The sequence below is a fragment of the Lissotriton vulgaris genome, chromosome 2_2 (genome assembly GCF_964263255.1).
Source record: "Lissotriton vulgaris chromosome 2_2, aLisVul1.2, whole genome shotgun sequence".
NCBI lineage: Eukaryota > Metazoa > Chordata > Amphibia > Caudata > Salamandridae > Lissotriton > Lissotriton vulgaris.
Window position 1 is genome coordinate 76369216 of NC_141688.1, and position 18252 is coordinate 76387467.

The 18252-nt window shown below is 44.3% G+C and overlaps 1 pseudogene; it reads left to right on the forward strand.

Annotated features, from left to right (window-relative positions):
• Nucleotides 1-14570: 14570 nt before the first annotated feature.
• Nucleotides 14571-15472, forward strand: LOC147729029 (uncharacterized; annotated as a pseudogene).
• The last annotated feature ends 2780 nt before the right edge of the window (nucleotides 15473-18252 follow it).

Sequence of the window (18252 nt, forward strand, 5' to 3'; positions counted from 1 at the left end):
GGACATAAGTCACCTCATCCTAGATTCCTCTGGGTGTCTAGTTTTAAAAAATGTATAGGTATGCTAAGTTCCTTTAGGTACCGGCTCTGCTAGGCCCATAAATGCAGAGTCTAGCACATTGGATAAAAAGGGTCAGTTTTCACCGGGAAAATGTGGTGTGTCCCTGTTGCGTGTTGGGCCTTTTCCTGTTGCAGGCTGTAGGCCTATCTACATAAGTGAGGTACCATTTTTATCGGGAGACTCAGGGAAATACAGATAGTAGAACCAATGTTATTACCAATTGACTTTCTTTGCGTTTCTGTCTTCCAAATGTAAGGCAATGTGTAAAAAAGAAGTCATTTTGAAAAATTTCCTCTAATTCACAAATAAATAAATAAAGAATAAAACATCTAGCGGAGGGGTCAAAGAGATGTCCGAAACAAAAGTGGCAAAAAATGCTGCAGGAGAGGAGAAATACTACAACATCTTCTCTAAACCAGGTACAACCAGCTCCAAACAAAGTCAGACAGAAAGAAGCATTACTAGTTTAACTGAAACTTCTGACCTAACTACTGGTCCCAGCGACGTCGGGGAAAATATAGAAAAGGCAGTTCAACCAATAATTAAAAATAACGACAACGGCTGTATAATAAACGATCTCACTCTTCCAGGAATTCAAAGCCATGAAATCCAGAGTATGACTGAGGGAAATAGAACAAGGCCGTCACAGGAGTTAGGAATCATATCGTCTAACGAAAACGACGCACAGAGGCACATGTGTCCAATTAATCAAATTCCGAACGACTGGCACGAAAAAAACTTGCCCAGTGAACCCTTAACTTGTAATGAACAAGATGTTCTCCCCGAATGGAAAGAAATGGGGAATACTGGATTAACGCCAAACTGCCCCACAAGTACAGAGATAACTGATGATCTGACATATGAAAAAATACGAGATAATTTACTTATTGTAAAAAAAGGTCTGAGCAGGCAGATGACCCTTACAGAAAATGGTAAAAAAAGGGAAAAAACAAGTGATGTAATGCCACATAAAAAAAGGACCGTACAACTAGTCCTCAAACCATTATATGAATCAAGAGGACCTCAATACATTCTTAACAGAGGAAACATCCTCCGCCTAATGAAAAATTTACCAACTCTTGCAAGAATAACAACAGAAGACATCGAATCAGTGGGCTTCCAGGCAAATCCTGATGGCACACTGCCATTAACACTGATAACAGTCCCCACAGGGCCAATAGCGGATTCTATCCTTAAAGAGCATGGATGCTTTTGTGATTGGGGTATATTGATTAGTCAACTCCCGCCAGTAGTCTATCCAACACCCCTTTTAAATATGGGAAGCAATACAAAAAAACATCAGTCCAGTGAAAGGAACCCAGTTTTTTCCATACTAAAAAATCCCTTGGGAAAATCAAATAACGAAGTTAGATTCTGTTCGATACCATTAGAGAAAGAGAACACAAAAGAGGTAAATAAACATTGGATTAGGGAATCCCTCCATGGAACAAAGGATAACTGACAAGAGCAAGTGCAAGAAAAGACCACGGCCTTCACGAAATTGAAGATTTGCTCATGGAACATAAATGGGATATGTGGAGAAAGGAGGGAAGCAAAAATCCAAGGATTCTCAACAGAAACTCAAATAATACTACTCCAGGAAACTTGGTCAATAGACCCATTTATGTTGAAACACCATACGGGATACTTTGAACCTGCTGTTAAACATCACAAATTTGGACGCCCTTGTGGAGGGTTAGCAATATTTGTATCAAACGACCTACAAGCAAAACATGAGTTAATCCACACAAATAACTCAAACCTACTTGCATTAAAGATTCACTATAAAGCTTGTAAAAGTACCCCTTATAAAACACTGACTCTGGTAAATGTATACTTACCACCAAAGGGGGCCTTAAAGAGAGAGTTGATTACTACCTTAAATGATCTTCTATTGGAACACATTTTGGAAGACCCACTTGCAGACTATATTGTAACAGGGGACTTTAATACAAACTTGCTAATGCCTATGGTATGGAGTGACTTTGTTCAATCGCAAAACCATCAATGGGCAATCCCTGACCCAATAACGGGATTTAAAACCGATACTCATCAAAATAAAATGGGGATAAACTTGGTGAAGGATATGGAAGCGTTGGGACTTAGAATACTGAATGGTAGATTTCGAACGGATTCTCCACTGACTTGCTCATTTCATTCAAAAAATGGCACTTTCCCGAATTGACTATACGCTGACGTCCTTATCTATCTTTAATAAGGTGATATCATATACCTTGAACAAAGTTACGGACAGTGATCATAGGGAAAGAACATGAAGGGGTGTTCCCTTAGGAAACAAAATTCAACTCACATAAGCAGTTTAACCCACTCACCACGACAAGAATACATTTATTCAAAAAGGTTTTTAATTTTTATTTTTTGCATATAAATATAAATATCGACATGATTTTCAGATAATTCCATTTAAGCAGTAAAAAACATTTAGGAAGAATTACATAATCAAGAACGTGCAAAAAACATTCTAAAATCTAGGACATGCATTGATACTACAAAAAAAGGGGGTACCACATAGATCCACTCATACATTCAAACATCCCTTTTATACAGTCCAATTCATACACAGACATTCACATCCATATCTCTACACACAAAGACAAGAAAAGCGCCGACGCGCGTTTCGGACAAGTGCCAAAAGGCTTCCTTCATCAGGGCGCACTTGGGATATTGAACTGGCAGACAATGAACATAATGTCTGTACCACAGTCCTGGGAAGCGGTCCTAGAAACAGCAAAACTGTGGGTAGGTGTTCTAAATACCCTACAGTAACGGAGCCTCTTTTGGATATGAAGAGGGGTACGCAGATTTTGAAATAATGAACACGTGGGGGTAGCTCCCAGGGTTCCACAAGTCAATATTTTGTACTTTTAGCTGAGCCCACAGGGGATCCAAGCGTTAAAGGGGGTCAGGTTTAAAAGATAATCAGCGGAGACATTCCAGGTATCTCAAAAGTAATAATAAACGCTGACAGTGAACAGACGCTGAAAAATTACAAGTTGTAGCACCGGAGTCAGGGTTGATAAATAACGACCTCGTCGCAAAAGGAATGAGCAATGCTTCATAAGCGATGAAGGAACGGAGAGCATCAGGATATTAGACCACTTCCGACCCAGTGATTAGGGGGCCTGAAGCGGCTCGGCGGTCAACGATTAAGTGGGGTCCTGGATAGAGATGAACGCGGGACTCCTACCCACTCCGGCGAACGGGTTTGTCGGACAGTGATCATAGCCAACAAATTATTGCGATAAATATATCGTGCCCAAAATCTGAGACTTTCCAGACAATCCCTGGTGAGATCTGTACCATTAATTATAAAAAACTTATATGGAAACCGGAAAATATGGATGAGATCACCGGAAGGGCAAAAAAATTAGTGAAAGAATGTATGGATGAAGAAACATGTATAGACCTTATGGAACGATGGGAAAATTTCACCCACAAAGTAGTCACTGATAATGTAAAAACAACAGGAACGCAAAGAAGGAAAGATGTGACCACCAATAAAAGAGAAGATAGAGAAAGTTACATCTTTCTTCCATATGCTGTAAGAAAACTCAGATGTACACGAAATCGGCTGAGAAGACAATTAAAGAAGTCCCCATATAATAATGAATAAGCTGTTTTACTGAGAAACACAAACTCTAGATTAAACAAATTGATTTCGAGTGAAAAAAGCAAAGCCAAGCAAGATCTGTGGACAAAAATATTCCATGCAAGTACATCGGCAAATTCAAGGGAGTTCTGGAGTCTAATTAATGGCTTAGCTCGACCAAATAAACATGGAATTGGAATCAGTCTATCTGAAGAAGAATGGGTGATGTTTCTTAAAGCGCATTTAAATCCAAACCAACCGTCTTTGGCACAAAGCACAATCGCCTCAAGCTCCACAAAAGTTGAAAAAGAAGGGGATAGCGATATCCTAATAACCAATAGTCAAGTGGCAAGTCTGATAAAAAAGCAAAGGGATGGCGCACCCGGACCAAATGGCATTCCTTTTGCTCTTTTTAAAGAAGCTCCTGACTTTTGGTCAAACTACCTAACAAATGTTTTTAATGAAGTGGTCCAGAGGGAACAAATCCCGAAGTCATGGAAAGGATCACTTATAACCCCTATATATAAGAAAGGAAACTGGCAACAACCAGAAAATTATCGCTTAATTACCTTACAGGATACGGACGCAAAGCTGTTTGCTGGAATTTTATTGGCGAAACTAACTGACTGGGTAAAAGATAACCAGGTACTACCCCCAAATTAAACAGGTTTTGTCAAATGCCTCGGTACGACCACAAATCTTTTAACATTAACAATATTAATTGAAAAAGCAATTCTAGCTAAACAACCCTTATATTTGTGTTTCGTAGATTTCAAATCTGCCTTCGATTGTGTTGATAGAGAACTTCTATGGGCCAAACTAACTAAACAAGGTATATCAGAAAACCTACTAAAGATGATTAAGCTTTTGCATTCCGAAACCTGGGTTAGAATCAGGACGGGTAATGGCTCAACATTGACTAAAATAATTCCAACATCGAGTGGCCTTAAACAGGGATGTGCGCTGGCTCCCTTACTTTTCAATTTATTTCTAGCTGACTTTACCACGGAATTAAACACAATTAACGCCCATCCCCCGAGGTTAGCTCAAACTCCAATATCGAATCTATTATATGCGGACGATGTCATACTTTTAAGTTGTACAAAGGTGGGGATGCAACGACTGATTGATGGCATCTCTAAATACTCTGCGGCAAACGGTATGCAGATAAACGAACCAAAACCAAGGTGATGGTAATTATAAAAAACAAACGAAATACAAACGCACATAAATGGATCTTGCAAGGAAAAAACATGGAGCGAGTAGCTGACTATAAGTATTTGGGAGTAACTTTCAACGATAACGGCAAGTTCGAGACTCAAAAACTTGACATAAAAAGGAAAGCAAACTCCCTCATTGCTGCATTTAGATCAATCCAAAGAACCATTGGAGACTTGTCTTATCGTCCCTTACTAAAAACGATTTCAGGAAAATTATTGCCAACTCTAATGTATGGCAGTAAGGTTCTCAACGGGAAAGACGTAGACATTATTAACACCTCAGTCGCTAAAACGTATAGAATTTTATTTTCCCTTCCGAAGAATGCCTCTCAAGCCCAAGTGAGATTGGAATTTGGGCTAAACAACCAATTTTATGCAAGGAAAGGGCACATAATGAAAGTGTGGAACAGAATAAAAAACGATAAGGACAACAAAATGTCTCGTTTATTGTGGCTTGAAATAAAAAACAACCGGTCGCTAACTCCCAGCTCTTACTTAAATCTAGCAATCGAAGAGTTTGGTACAACACCCATCTGGAACACCACTGTTGTGCAGGAGAGTTTTAAGAAAGTAGTAAACAAACTAACTGATTATCTCTCCTTGATAAAAGACAAAGAATTTTTCGTTAAACGAAAGCACGCATGGCCAATTGTGAATGGTTTAAAAAAAAAAGAAAATCCAAACCTACCTGGAAACTTCATGGTAAAAAAAAAAACCAAGCAAGTCTTTATGAATGCTAGGTTCGGTTACTTTCCAGGCTTATGTCACTTGGCACCGTGGAAAAGATCAGATGAAAATTGCATATGTAGGCTATGTAAATCAGGTCAAGAAGCCATCTTACACTTATTGTGTCTTTGTCCTGACTTGGAAGCGGAAAGAAAAAGTATACTTAAGAAAAAGTTTAATGAACGTGGTATAAGGACTTGTAGGCAGGCACTAGTGGCTAGTTTAAATCCAGACGACTTACCAATGAATTCAGCTTTTGTTAAATTTCTGTTTATGGTCCAAAAAAAATTGGAAGCCTGTGCTTGACTAAATTAAGAGTTGTGTGAACATGAACATATTGAATTAACCAAAAACCTAATTTTAAACGATTGATTTTTATATCAGATTGATGAAAAATATTTTGAATATATGGAAAGTTTTTAGCATCTTATAATTGTATACATTTTAACTTGTTTTTGTAAGATTTTAATTAATCAAACAAATAAAAAAATAAAAAACTTACATGCTTGTATGGGTACCCACCCTTTCGGAGATGTGCAAATAACCACTGCTTCTAAACTCTATATTTTGTTCCCATTTTGGAAATATATAGCTTTCCTTGGTACCTATTTTTCAATCTTTATATTTTACCAAATGAATTGCTATAAACCCGGTATACAATGAAAAACCATTTTAAGACGCAGCTCAGTTATTGGCTCAGGATACCTTGTGTTCTTGAGGAACCTACAAGTCCTATATGTACCCGCAACTAGAAGGGTCCAGCAAACGTAATGGTATATTGCTTTGAAAAATAAGCACAAATGGCTGTTTTTCCAACTCAAATTCAATGTTATTTTATTTCAATTGTTAGTTTCTATAGAAAAACCTTGAAGGATCTACACAATGACCCCTTGCTAAATTAGGAATTTTGTCTACTTTTCAGAAATGTATAGTTTTCCGGGATACATTATTGCTTTCACACTAATTTCTACTACTAACTGGAAGGAGTTTGAGAGCACAAACATAGAACAAATAGGCTATTCCCCAGAAAAATGCCCAAACTGTGTAGAAAATGTTTGTTTTCTGACAAAAGTCTGCTGTTCCTGAAAGCTGTAAACATAGTGATTTTAGCACCACAAACCCTTTGTAGTTACCCTTTGAAGGGGAAAAAACAAACGCTTTCTTCTGCAGCACTTCTTTCCCATTTTGGACAATTCCCTGGTCCCCGCCAGGGGAATCCACAAACCCTGGGTACCTTTAGAATCCTCAAGATGATGGAATAAAAGGAAGCAGATTTGGCGTGGATACCTTATGTGGACAAAAAGTTACAGGGGCCTAAGCGCAAACTACCCCAAATAGCCAAAAAATAAGGGGGTGAGAGGCTGGCTGGGGGGATTGGATGCCTAACAGCAAAGGGTCTAAACACTGTTCTATATTTAGGCAGGACAAATAAAACAGTGTGCATCTGTAATAAACTTATGTAGTGTAGTTCCTATATTCCCAAAAGGCTCTGCGCATTGGAATAATATATCCTATAGATTAGATGTAGGACTGAGGTCAACTAGATCTCTATCGAATATATTAAACTTAATTATGTGTGTGCCAGCTAACTCAGAGGTCACTAGAAACTTTCTCAAATACACAAGAAGGGATTCGTTTCTGACAACCGCATGAACATGACAACTTTGTTTCCCAAGAATAAGAATATATTTAAGTTTAGTTTAGTTTAAAGGGGTTTATAAAGCGCATGGTGACTCCTCCCGGCGTGTCCCCGCGCTGTGGAGAAGAGCAAGCAAGAGTAGAGAGGGGGAAGCCATTATGAAGTGAAAAGAAAGGTTTTTAACATCTTTCTAAAAGAAGCCTCTTTAGTCTCTAGCCTAATGTTCGAAGGAAGGAGATTCCAGTGCTTGGCTGCCAGAGTGCGGAAGGACCTGCCTCCCATTCTAGCTTTTCTGGGGCGAGATGTTCTGAGCAGGCCCATTCCTTTCGATCTTAAGGATCTGTTCGGTTCGTACAGGGATGCCAAATCTGACATATACGCCGGCACTTTTTGGTGGATTATCCTGTGGCACCAGAGTAGAGCTTTAAAAACAATCCTCTTGCTGATAGGTAGCCAATGGAGGGCTGCCAAAGAAGGGCTCGAAGGAGCTCTGCGAGGCAGCCTCAACACCAGACGTGCTGCAGAATTTTGTAACACCTGTAGTCTCTTGATGTTTTTGGCAGATGTGCCCAGAAGCAACACATTCCCGTAATCGATCCGGGATGTAATTAGAGCCTGTGTCATGGTCCGTCTAGAATCCAGAGGCAGCAGGTCAAGGGTCCGATTGAGCGTTTTCATTACTCCAAAACATTTGCCTACTGTTTTCCTGACGTGGCTGTCAAAGGATAGCTTGTTGTCTACCCAGACACCTAGATTTTTTGCTTCCCGATTGGGAGTAGGCAAGGGACCCAGGCAGTTGGGCCACCATTCTTTTGTCCATTTTGCCTCATTGCCCCCGATTATAAGAATCTCTGTTTTAGTGCCATTTAGTTTTAGGCAGTGCTCTGTCATCCAGGTGGCCAGCTTACCCATGCAAGCATTGAAGTTGTCTGCTTCCATTGAGGGGGCTTGTGACAGAGATATTAGAAGTTGCGTGTCGTCGGCGTAAGAGACAAGCTCTACGCCGAACGATTGTACAACATCTGCCAAGGGAGCCATGTATAAATTGAACAGGGTGGGACTCAGGGCAGAACCCTGAGGCACCCCCTGTTCCAGCAACACGCTGTCTGAGAGAAACGACCCTCTCTGGACCTGAAAGCTCCTGTTGGTCAAAAAGGCTTTCAGCCATCCCAGTGCCTTATTGGTGACTCCCGCTTTGTTTAGACACTGTAGCAAGATGGAATGCGCTACAGTGTCAAACGCGGCACTGAGGTCCAGCATGATGAGAGCCATTGTCTTACCCTCGTCCGCTCCTTCCCGTAAGGTTTCAATAGCCCTCAGGAGTGCTGTCTCTGTTGAAAAATTAGATCTAAACCCCGATTGGGATTTATGAAAAATATTATGGGCTTCTAAATGGTCCATAAGTTGGGCATTAACAATTTTCTCAGCTAGCTTTGCAAGGTAAGGCAATAGAGATATTGGACGTAGGTTATCCAGGACGTCTTGACTTATATTCGGCTTTTTTTTTATCGGTAGTACAACAGCCTGTTTCCATTCCGTAGGCAGGCTAGCCGTGGAGAAGGAGACTTGAAGCAGATGTCTAAAATGAGGTTCTAGTGCCGGAAAGGCTTCCGCTAGAATTTTAGGAGGCGCAGGGTCACGGGGAGATCCTGATTTGATTTTTTTGCACATTTTGGCCAGTGCTTCATAGGGAGGAACTTCGAAAGAGCCTAGGCACTCCGGAGTGCTTACGAGATTGACATTTTCAACAAAATCGGTTGCCGATTTTATATTATTGGAAAAACTAGCATAGATGTTAGTAATCTTTCCTAAAAAGTATTGGGCAATTTTGTTACAGGTTTCCGCAGAATCGTCTTGGGAGGAGGAGTTTGCATCCACTATGGAGATTTCTTTATAAATTTGGAAAAGTTCCTTAGAGGAGTTATCTGCTTCCATAATGCGAGTATGGTAATGAGCTGCCTTAGACAGACGTATGGTTTTATTGTATTCTCTTTGCGCTTTCTTGTACTGGGCTTTAATATCTGGGCAGAATTTTTGGCGCCATGCTCTTTCAAGCTTTTTACAAGCTGTCTTCATGGTTTGAAGTTCTTGACTGAACCAGGGAGCAGCTTTTTTAGTTCTCCTGTCTTTGGTCGTGGTGCGAATTGGAGCAGTGATGTCAAGGGCCTTAGTAACAACATTATGGATATGTTTATTGGCTGTCTCGCAATCATATCTCTCAGAGTCGCGAAACAATAGATAATTATTTCACTCAGTCAATCGGGCATGCTTCGTTTCTACAGAGTTGCAGAGAAATAGTGAGACGGGCGTTTTCAATAAAAGGGTTTATTGAACAGTCTTCTTTCTCATGCAAGAGAGGTGAACTGCTACAATCATTATTCAGACTGCAAAGTATAAAGCGTACAGCGTAAACAGTAATATGAAATAATACTGTAAGAGCATTGTATGATTTCTAAGCCATATAAAAATACATACATAAATAACATTGACTAAAATACTCAACTGGTGCTTCTAAAATACGCCTACCCCTATATACCTAACCTAAGTCTAGTACGCGGGAAGAAGTAAGTATTGTGTAGCATGGGTTTAGTTTTTGCCAAGAATCTACCAAAGTTTCTCTAGGTTCTAATCAGCTCCATACCTTGGTTAGAATGAAGGAGGTCTGGTATCTCTGTCTCGGGACACGCTTTCATAACACCCCACAAGCACTGGAGCTGGATTCTCGGCAGAAGAAAGGCAGCTTCCTGATCAGTGCGTTAGCTGGAGAGTCGGCTTCCTTCTGCACTTGCTGTAGCGAGCTGCATTGGGCAAGTAGGTCTTTGAAATGCTCCGAACCACCGTATCTTGCTAGAGCAAGTGTAGGTATATTTATACCTTGAAGGTGTTTAGGAATGCCATAGTTTGACATAAAGTCGGGCATATGAACGTCAGGAAAGAACCCCTAGGGAATAGTTGTTCTTTGTAAAGTAACTGAGTTCTTGGACAAATCAATTTTCAAGCAAGGGGAAGTTCCCTAACTGCTTAAGCTGGTTTTCCAAGAAATCGTTGTGACGTTTGGTATGGGTGGAAGTAGTCATGCCTGTATTTGGGTAGCATAGGCTATGCCTAAATAAGGGCTTTCTATGCCTATATAAGGGCAATGTGAATTTTACCTATATAAGGGCATGAATCGGGAAAATTCACTCAGAGCTTAAAACCCCACACAACACTTACGGCCACATGCATCAAGGTATTTAGGAATCGCAAACGGTGCGATTATGTAAAATCGGCCGTTTGCGATTCCTAAATACCTTTTTAGTATGCATCAATCATTTTTGGAAAAATCGCTATTTTTAGCGATTTCCAAAAATGCGATTGCTTCTAAGGAATGTAAAATTTGCGATTCCTTAAAAGCAATGCATGATTGTTTTTAAAATTGCTAATTCGCAATTAGGGGGGGCAAATTACCACGAGGGTGAACCTCGTGGTAATTTGCGAAAAAGGTTTAAAATGCTCAAATTAGCATTTGAAACACTGTCATGTTATAGACACACATGTCCTTAGGACATGTGTGTGTGTGAAACATCCATTTTAAAATACATTTCAGGGGTGTAGGGGGGGGTCCTCTGGACCCCCCTCTGCACCCATGGAATGCATTAACATTTTGTGAATTCCAATTTGCGAATTCGCAATTCCCTTTGATTCCTATGGGCCTTTTGGCCCATAGGAATCAATGGGAATTGCGAAATCGCAAATTGGAATTCGCATAATATTTGCGATTCGGTAAAAATTGCGATTTTTACCGAATCGCAAATTTTATGCAATTTCAATCATGCATCCCGTTTTGCGATTCCTTATTTGCGATTCCTTAAAAATCGCAAATAAGGAATCGCAAAAACGGACTTTGATGCATGTGGCCGATAGTTATAAATATTCAAAGCTGTACGCCTTCACTCCTTGCGTTACTAATTCGTTTGAAAATTTACACTCTAAGGGCCAGATGCATCAAGCATCCATTTTGCGATTCCTTATTAGCGAAAATTAAGGAATCGCTAATAAGGAATAGCAAAATGGAATGCATCAACCAATCTAAAAAAAAATAGCGATTCCTTAATTGCGACTCGCAAATTGCGAGTCGCAATTAATGAATACCTCCCCATTCATTCCTATGGGCCTAGAGGCCCATAGGAATGAATGGGAAGACAATCTCAATTTGCGAATCGCAATTAGCGATTCGCAAATTGAGATTGCGAGTTCAAGGGTGCAGGGGTGTCCAAAGGACACCCTGTTACACCCCTGAATGTGATCTGTGCACATATGTTGCGCACACACATGCCCTTAGGGCATGTGTGTGCGCAACATGAAACTTTGAAAAATGCACAAAAGTGCTTTTTTCAAACTTTTTGCAAATTACCATGAAGTTGTACTTCGTGGTAATTTGCGTGCCCTATTAGCGAATTCGCTATTTTTGATACTTTCATGCATTGCATTTAAGGAATCTCAATTTGAGATTCCTTAAATGCAAACAATCGCAATTTAGCGAATTCTCTATTTGCGATTTTTGCATTTGGGATGATGCATCCCAAATGCAAAAATTGCACTCGCAAAGGGCCAGATTCTGAGAATCTGGCCCTTTTGCGAGCGCATTTCGCTTGATGCATCTGGCCCTTTATGTTGTGGGGTAGTGCAAAGCAAACGAGTAACGCGTGTAATATGGGCTTAAATTGTCATCTTGGAGTTCAGGTGACATTATCATTCACTCTGCCTTGGGCCTCGTGGTTTATTACACACTTAGGAAACAGAACACATTCTTTTGTCCAACAAACAAAACAATATGGGCACAATCAGTTATAAAATCATATTGTACAGAGGTGTTTTCAGAGGCTAGTTGTTTCCATTAAAGAAGGCGCGTGCTGGTTTCCTTGGGTTGGACATAAACAGTTTGCAACCCATATTCCCTGGCAACTGACTTAGCCACCATCCCGAACGAACGGAAGAGTAAATGTAATTGTATACTGCGGCAATGTAGAAATCAACCTCAGAGCGATTAACGCCAAAGGGTCATTCATGTAGGATTCATTGTGGAATGAGAGTGCCATCAAGTGGCCGAGTAACAAATTACAGCATACAGTCATATTTTTACAATAAACTGAAAGTGGTTAATTAAATAAATAAAACAGTGACTTGTTTCGATTGTTTCGAGAGAATGACGAGGGGGTCTTTCTCCTAAATTCTGAACAACGCTAAAGGTGGTCTGCCTTATCATTAATTGCGTTCATTGTATTTAGATACACAACTGGTGAAGTCAGGAGGATGGTAATTAACTGGCACTTTGCAGCTGCCCGAGGCCACCCGGTGGCCATCAAGAGGGCGGCACCTTAGTCGCCGGGGGGCTCCCCCCCCAGCCCCCTTGCATGCAGGTACTCCCTCCTCCCTCGGGCAGGAGGGGTCCAGCAGGGAACGGGGCGGGCCCAGTGACGTGCTTCGGGGGGCGGCAGGCCGGGCGAGGGGTACAGGGAACTGCACATGGGGGAAAGCGTGCAGATTCTCGCACACATGCAGCAAATGCAGTGGCTCTCACGCAGCAACCTCCTGCGAGAAACAGGGTTCAGCGGGGGGCAACCAGAAACAGGAAAAGTAACAGCCCCTCCGAGGCCCCGGCGCAGCCCCCTCTCCCCCCATTACCCTGCATACGAACCCCCCCTCGTCAGCCTCTGATCCACCCCGGACCATGGCCCACCACGCAGGTGGGCCAGCTCCAACACAAGGGCCCCTCTCCAATTGTCATCCCCAACCTGCTAGCACTACTGAGATCCTACCCCATTGCTAAAGACAGGGCAACGCTAGCCGAAGGTTTTCTCGAAGGTTTTAGGATCCCTTACCTAGGTCCAAGGGTCAGCAGGGAGGCGGACAACTTAAAATCAGCCAGGGACCTCCCCGCGGTGGTAACTGAAAAGATCCGGAAGGAACTGCTCCTGGGGAGGGTGGCGGGCCCGTTTCCTTCCCCCCCACTCCCCGATTTCGTGGTATCTCCGTTGGGGGTCGTCCCGAAGAAAGAGCAGGGGGCGTTCAGGTTGATTCACCACCTGTCCTTCCCAGAAGGGGACTCAGTTAACTCCTGGCTGGCAGAGGAGGCATGCTCCGTCCATTACAGCTCGCTGGACACCGCCATCGATCAGGTCAGGAGATCGGGGAGGGGGGCCTGGTTGGCAAAAGCTGACATCGAGGCGGCTTTCAGGCTCCTGCCAGTACACCCGGAGAGCCACCACCTACTGGGGTTCAAATGGGGAGGTCAGTACCTCTTCAACAAATGCATGCCAATGGGTTGCTCTGTCTCGTGCGCTTTCTTCGAGGCGTTCAGCACCTTCCTGCAGTGGTCTCTCTCAGTTAAGTATGGCGTCGAGGCGGTGACGCATTACCTCGACGACTTCTTGTTCATTGGGAGGGACGGGACTGGGGAATGCAGTGAAGGGTTGTCGTGTTTCTTGGATCTGGCGGACCACCTAGGGGTGCCTCTGGCGCCGGGCAAGACCGAGGGCCCAGCACAGGTTCTCACCTTCCTGGGCATCGAGCTGGACACGGTAAACGGGGTGTCTAGACTCCCTGCTCACAAGGTGCAGGAACTGCAATGGGACATTCGGGATCTGCTCGGGAGGAACAAGGCACCGTTGGGGGTCATACAGAGCCTGCTCGGCAAACTCAACTTCGCAGCCAGGGTCACCCCGGCCGGGCGGGTCTTTGCAAGACGTCTAGCCAGGGCAACGGCGAACATAGTACAACGCCATCACTTTGTGAAGCTTTCAGCGGGAATGAAGCAGGATTTGGAAGTATGGGTGGAGTTCTTGGATAACTTCAATGGCACTGTCATTTGGAGGGCGCCCTGGGCGGACAGTCCAGAACTCAGCATGTTCACCGACGCCTCGGGGAGGCAGGGCTTTGGAGCTATTCTGGGCGAGCAGTGGTGTGCGCAGAAGTGGCCTAATGCATGGCGCAAGCGAGGCATCACGGCTAACATAACTGTTTTAGAGCTTTTTCCCATCGTCGTTGCCCTCCATCTATGGCCCTGCCCCCTGTCAGATCGGAAGGTCCTTTTCTGGTCGGATAACTTAGCGGTGGTCCAGGCGATTAATGGGCAGACGGCCAGTTGTCCGCTGGTCCTCTGCCTATTGAGGGACTTAGTGAGAAGTAGCCTGCGTTGCAACCTGGAATTTAGGGCGCGACACATCCCTGGGGTCATTAACATTGCAGCAGATGCACTTTCTCGTTTTCAGTGGGAGCGTTTCCGGGCGGCCTGCCCACAGGCGAGAGAGGAGATGACCCCTTTCCCGCCGGAGCTATGGCGTATTTTGGAGTGGAGCAGGAACTGAGAGCCATGGGGGAGAGGGCCCTGGCACCAAGCACCAGGAAACGCTATGGAAATCACCTGGCCGCGTTCCACAGGATAGTGGATGAATTGGGCTTGGGGGAGCTCCCCCTGGAGGACAAAGTTAGAGCCTTCATTGTCTGGGCTAGAAAGAGGGGAAAGTCCCACTCCTGGGTCTGCGGACATCTGGCGGCCATCGGCCATGACGCTAAATTACGAGGGTTCGCGGATCCCACCCAGGCTTTTGCCATCAGGGCAGCACTGAAGGGCTGGTCTCGGGATGAGCCCAGGGCTCAGGACAACAGAGCGCCCATCGACTTCAGCACTCTGCAGGACATGCTGCGGGTGTTACATTCAGTAGCCCGCTCACCCTTTGAGGCCACCTTGTTCACGGCAGCGTTCTGCCTCGCCTTTTTTGGGGCCTTTAGGAGCAGCGAGCTGGTGGCACGCTCTAAGACCGATGCTTCCGGCGATGCCCTGTGCCTGGGGGATGTCGCCTTGGACTCGGACATGACGGTCACGCTCAGGAAGTCCAAGACAGACCAAACCGGGAAGGGGGTTCGCATTGTACTGACTCCCATTAAAGAGCAAACTGGGTGCCCCGTGGAGGCAGTCCGGAGCTACCTCGCCCTGCGGCCACCTGGGGCGGGCTACCTACTTGTGCATGAGGACCTTTCACCAGGTACCAGATGGATAGAATAATGCTGGCCTGCCTAGCCCGAGCAGGCTTGACTGGCGAGGGGAAGCGTTTCTCCAGCCACTCCTTTCGTATTGGGGCGGCCACCTCTGCTTCTCGGGCAGGTATGCCGCCAGAAGGCATTAGAAGGGTGGGGCGCTGGGAATCACTTTGTTACAAGCGCTATGTCCGCCCGTAACACAAGGGCCGTACAGTTATTGGGTCATTACCATGTGTTGATGTGTACCGTTTCTCGTGCTGTGTAGCACAAAGATGTTATAGTTATTGGAACAATATGCATGATTTGTTGGTGTCTCTTTCTCTTTGCTGGGTGGCACAAGGGCCTTACATTTTATTGGAACAATAAGCATGTTGCTTTGATGTACCGTGCCTTTTGCTGTGTTAAGCGTGCAATAAAAGAGCAAACTGATTGGTGTCTTTTGTGTTGACAGGTTCGTGAATTTGGGTTCTGGGCCATTCAACTGTCTCCAAGTTAGGTCGTTGGGCTGCCACCAGGAACTGGATGCGGGGTTTCTCCAACACAGAGTGTGTATGGTTAGGTTTCCCGGGCATGCGCTGGAGTGGCCTCTTGTCCAGACTCAGGCACTCACTGGCTACAGGGGGCGCTCCGCCGCATCACTTAGTCATTCACCTGGGGGGCAACGACATTACCAACATGGGAAGGTCCGCATTGTTGCGTAAAATGAAGGCAGACCTGGTGGAAGTTTGCAGAATGATGGGGAGCTGTGAGGTGTGGTGGTCCGAATTGCTCCCACGTGTAGTCTGGCGGGGCGCAAGGTCAGGCGAAGCCATAGAAAGGTCTAGGAGGAGGGTGAACCGGGATATGCGCAAGTTCACTTCGCAGAGAGGCATTGGTTTCATTCGACATGAGATGATTCAGGATAAGATAAGAGGTTACTTTGAGTTAGATGGCGTGCATCTCAATACAGTGGGCTTGGACCTGTTCCTCCTAGATTTGTACGAGGCTTTGCAGGAGAGAGGCTGCAGGTAGGAAGGAGCATAGGGGATGGGGGGCCCGGGCGGCGGCGGTAGCCACTGGCCAGGCTGTGGCGGAGTTACAGGGTGATCCGGAAGCTGAGAGGTGCAGCGGTGTACCTCAGCAGGCACATAGGGGTGCCAGAGCCTAACACCTGGACTTCATGGGAGGTCCGGGTACACGTGTCGGCACCTCAGTAGTCCTTCGGGCGGTTGTGGGCCTGTACAACCGGGGGTTGCCTAGTTGCGCTCCGCCCCTCGGGGCATGAGTCTACTTAATTAAGATATGGGGCAGCACACAGGTGGCCACACACTGTGCTGCCCGGCTCAACAGGCGGGCAGGTGGCGAGAATGCGGCCTGCCCTTGGATTACCCATAAGATAACCCATCTATTACATATGTTGTATGTAATAAATCCTGCAGCATTTTCTTTCCAATCAAACACTGTGTCCTGTGTATTATTCATGTTTGTAGGGTATCCATGTGTGGGGGTGGGGGGTCCTGTTGCCATGAGGGGACTATGCTGCTGCGACCTAGGGGAAGAGTGAGATTACGCATAACAGTGAGGACGCTGTGCTTCCAGAATAGCACTCAACCAATCATACTACTCTGCTAGAAGAAACCAAGGATACCCCCCACTTTACGAAAAAGACACCATTTATTGAACTCAATCTAAGCATGGACACCAGGCCATTATCTCTCAAGTACGTCCTGGGCAGCACAGGAACCATAGGTTTTGTTTTAGTTCCAGCAGAAACATACAACACCCGAGTGAGCCAAACTATCCCCTTTATCATCCTGTCTACAGGACAGAAGAGACCTCTGGAATCCTGTATCTAAACGCCAAGGACGACCACAGCAGAACTAGAGTAGCAAAAACTGGCAACAGTAGTCGGCTGTAAATAACAACTGAGGTCCCCTTGCCACCTCTGGAGCTAATTTCAAGTAAAAACTTTGTAACCAACGGGGAAATGGGAATCGTTACTACATAATCCTCACCTACACAACACTTTTATGTCTAATGGACATATGTCTTAGCGAGAAGGAACTCCATTGCAACTGTTCCCTCACTGCCAAGACTGTGGTCCATCCACCTGATTTAAATTTGGGCACACTATAGTTTAATGACTGTGGAGACTACTCTATCTACACCATGGTCAAACTCCTCTGATGGCCTGACGAAGTAATGGTCGTCAGTGGTTTGGCCATACATCCGCCTGCCTAATGTAGATGGGCAGACATGCAGTCATTTTTCAATGTCCATCCCAACCAAGAATAATCTATACCACTCGCCTTGCGAAGAAACTCTCATGACTGTTCTTTTTATTTTCAAAAAGAAAATCACACTTTAGGGTGTTTCTTTTGAAAATGTAAAAAAAAACTGTAGCTGTGACGTATGACCCCGTCATGTCTGATGGAGTTATCATCAGAATTTACAATGCGTTGGCAGGAAAAACTGGGATGGTGATTTCTGTTGATGCTTGAAATGTCTGCTGGGCCAGCAGACATATCATAATTCGGCAGGTGGCACCTCCATCAGGGTGACAGAGTAATTTACTTCGACACCCTGGTGGAGCACGGACTGTCTACTGATGGAGCGAGGTTGTGACAAAATTTTTTGTATACCCCTCGTGGAGTCAGTTTCTCATAACTATAATATGTATTAATCGAGTGGATTTAAAACTAACCAACAGAAAAATAAAACACAGAGAAAAGTACACTTGGGATACTAATTTGCTTGTGCTGCAAATCGTAATACATTAATCATGTGAATTCGTCATACTAACATAGTGCAATAACGCTTCTAATTTAACAAAGCTATGCATATATGCTTATTTAAGTATTCATTGTGGCAAAAACGATGGAGAATGGTAAGAAAACAATGCCTCATTGTGGCTTAAGGCTAGGTAACCACTAACAGGGTAAACTTAGAATGGTGGGAGGTAAACAGAAGGGCTTTACTTCGAAATCTAATATTTAATT